This window comes from Ptychodera flava, chromosome 18, assembly GCF_041260155.1.
Source record: "Ptychodera flava strain L36383 chromosome 18, AS_Pfla_20210202, whole genome shotgun sequence".
In the NCBI taxonomy this organism is placed as follows: domain Eukaryota; kingdom Metazoa; phylum Hemichordata; class Enteropneusta; family Ptychoderidae; genus Ptychodera; species Ptychodera flava.
In genome coordinates this window covers 34143871-34147266 of record NC_091945.1, presented here as the reverse complement: position 1 = coordinate 34147266, position 3396 = coordinate 34143871, and the positions used below count along the sequence as shown (strand labels likewise).

The following is a 3396-nucleotide window of genomic DNA, read 5'->3' as shown; positions in this document are numbered from 1 at the left end:
TTCACTGAGGAAGACAAAGACAAAACTTTACTGCCTTATTTTTTTTCTTCTGCAAGTTAATACTGAATATTATCAATGTCAAATCAGTTGTGATCTAAATGCAAAATTAACCACAACAGTGTTTGCTCAAAGTACTATCAGCAATGTTGTAACCAATGCTTGTTGACTATCAATTTGTGATCTTGAACGCGCCTCTACAGGCAGTCTGTACCGTCTATGGGCAACTGTGCCTCAACTGGGCAGTCTGTGCCTCTTATAGGCAAGTGATTGTGTTGTACCCCTTTGGGCAAGTTATTGTTTGCGCCTCCTATGGGCAAATGATTATTGCGCCTCCTATGGGCAAGTTATTATTGCGCCCTTCCTATGGGCAAGTTATTATTGCGCCTCCTGTGGGCAAGTTATTGCTGTGCCTCCTATGGGCGAGTGAATGTCACCACGTATATGGCCTCCTGGTATAATCTGTTAAAGAAACAAAAAATCAAAGTAAGACATCCATTGCATCCTGTTAAATATACATATTTGTACCAGTGAAAAAAATTGGCAAAAAAGATGAATTTGATGTTTTACAACATGTAAAGAACTTATTCCATTTTTTTCATGGAAATTATTGACCAACAAGTTCATCATTGATGACACGACACCATTCCTACAAAGGCAAGTTTGCATGACATTGGTCCAGGTATGTCAGACATATCTTTGTGAATGGCCACAAAATATAACATAATGGCTGCCTGATGGCATTGATAGTATCAAAGAACAAATTGAAATCGGTTTGGGCATGTCTGAAATATCTACCTAGATGCCTGAATGCACACACAATGAAAAGCTGCATGGACTAACAAAGAATGGCAAAAGTGAATGAACTCACACAAAAAAATATGTGGATTTAATTGGAATGTCCTAATGAATGCCCTGTGGTGATGTAATCATCAATAGACCACTTCTGCAAATGAAAAAAAACATAACACCAAGGATTAAAATGACCACTGTCATAAATTTTGTTGACTCCATGAAGTGCCATATCATTTACTAGAACAGTGATACAACATTATCGAAAGCTCTGTTAACATTTCTCACACAACTTCCATGTCCAACAATCTCTTCAAATAGCTATCTTAATGTTTTTGATGTGTGTATGACATGTCATTTTGTTTTAATGAAATATAAGGGCAACACACGGATGTAAATCTCATCAAATTAAGTTTATCTTTTAGGACCCATTTAAACCTCATTAGTTCACTCATAGAGTATACTTTTCATGAATAATAATGAATTCATGGTTTATCATCACTTTGTCCTGTGACATTTCATCACATTACCATTTTGTCCTCATAATGATTCATTCAACACTCAAAGCTGGATAAGAAAGGGCACTAAAATTAATCTGCATATTACTAAACTTGTGTAATTTTTTACAAGCTGTACTTTAGAAAATTGTCAAAATTTACAGGATGGAAAGTCAGGAAATCTCCACACTACACACACACACTAATTGATCAGTTCCTACCAGCCGACAGGCTTTATTGATCTATCAACAATTACAGTGGTGGCCTACTACCAGGATCTTGCAAGCAATATTTGTCTGGAAGTTATGGATATGATGAATAAATGTCATTTTTCATTATACAAGCCTTCCCACCTATGGGGTGGACCATTTGATATCCTGGGGGGTGGGGGGTCTGGAAGATTTTTGGGGGCATTTTACATTCTTATTCGCTTTTGATGGTAACGCATTTTCCGAGCAAAGTCTTTGCCACTGAGTACCAACCATCGAAATTCAGTAGCTTGTCCCACATTATAGGAAACTAAAAAAGTATGTAAATGATCAGACATATTATTATGACGATATCATGAAAATATTACCTGAAACCCTTTCGGAGCACCACAACAGACCCTATACACAAACAATAATAGTAACTATTCATCATTGCTACCAGTGTACCTAGAATATCCATGTCCCCGCGACATCTACGAGAACGAAAACTATTGCCCAATCTAAAATCCCTAACCCTAATCTATGGCTTTGCCACGACAAAATTAGGTGCCATGACAAAATTAGCCTAACCAGCCTATGACTCTCGTCGATTGTCACAAAACAATCTTTACGTGGACTATTTTTATGAAATAGTAATAACATTGACACCAGTCAAGTTGTTATTCTTCGTGCAGGACCTCTCGTGTACGCTAAGGGATACGCTGTCGGGCCGGACCCACGTGGGTTTTGGAGACAGTGCAGCGTACACAGAAATCTACCCGACCTAGCTAGCTCTGCGTACCGTGCTGTGTGTTTCAGGTGTTACACGGCCCCACCACATCTAATGGATGAATTCTACAGAGGAGCCAGCGTAGCTGACATTGGCGCACGCCAAGAAAACATTTAATCACAGAACAGTGAAGCGTAAAGTAATGGATTCTTTCAATCATGCTACAGACTTTTTAAGGTTTGTGACAGAGGGCCTTGTCTGCCTTCTTACAATGAAGCAACTACAGCTGTCATCTCTGAACAGTCGACCCCAAGACTCACTTTATAATGAGCCAACAAACGTGCGCCAGAAAATCTCAAAAGCCGTTGCTCAAAAAATATGGGTCTAAATGAATACAAAGGATTTGGAAGACCTCATTAGACTAGATGAAAGATGTGATGATGTAGATGATAGTGGCGGGGGCCGTGTAACGCCCGAAACACACAGCAGGGTACGCAGGGCAAGAGCCGACCGTACAAATCTATGCCATGAAAAAGTCAAGTTCGGAACTACAGCTCCCAGTCGCGATCGAGTCACAGTCGCGCTCCTTCTCAATTCTTTTGATGCATGTACCGTACTATTCACTTTCTCAACCGTAAACTCAAAGCGTCCAAGTCAAATCGTGGTATCGAACAAAGGTGCATACATCAAATCACGACATAGAATCAACACATCACACACAAATTACTTTGAATTACTTACCGACACCACACCGACAGTCCATCAAAATCACGCTTCAGAATTTGTACAGCAAAAAGCCGGATAAGCGTACTCACAGCACAGAAAGGCTGTGGAGACAAGCGAAGAACTATGTGCTCGTTATGATACGGCGGTATAACTTGATTTACGCGACGATGGCGGGGAGACGAAATGTACAAGTACAGTAAGTGCAGTAAGACTGGCTTTATGCCGCTAGGGTTTGTGGGTAAAATGTATCCAGCTGTAGCCAACCTGGACAAGCACATTTCACAGCGCCCTCAAACAGTCGATTGTTTTCACTTGTCATACGCGGCGTAACAGAAAAATTAAAACTTTCATAACTTCATTAATATCCAAGCCACGCCCACCAAAACCTTTTCAGTTCTAGCCATTTGAATTCTGAAGATGTCTACCAAATTTGACTGAAATACGTTCAGCCGTTTTTGAGAAAATG

At 40.0% G+C, this 3396-nt stretch overlaps 1 long non-coding RNA gene across 1 annotated transcript; it reads right to left on the bottom strand.

The window, feature by feature from the left end:
• On the bottom strand, positions 1-3175 carry LOC139117458 (uncharacterized). The gene is made up of 3 exons (XR_011548541.1): positions 2946-3175; positions 869-943; positions 1-459 (listed from the first exon to the last, which is right to left on the bottom strand). It is a non-coding gene; the product is annotated as an uncharacterized lncRNA (long non-coding RNA).
• Between the last annotated feature and the right edge of the window lie 221 nt (positions 3176-3396).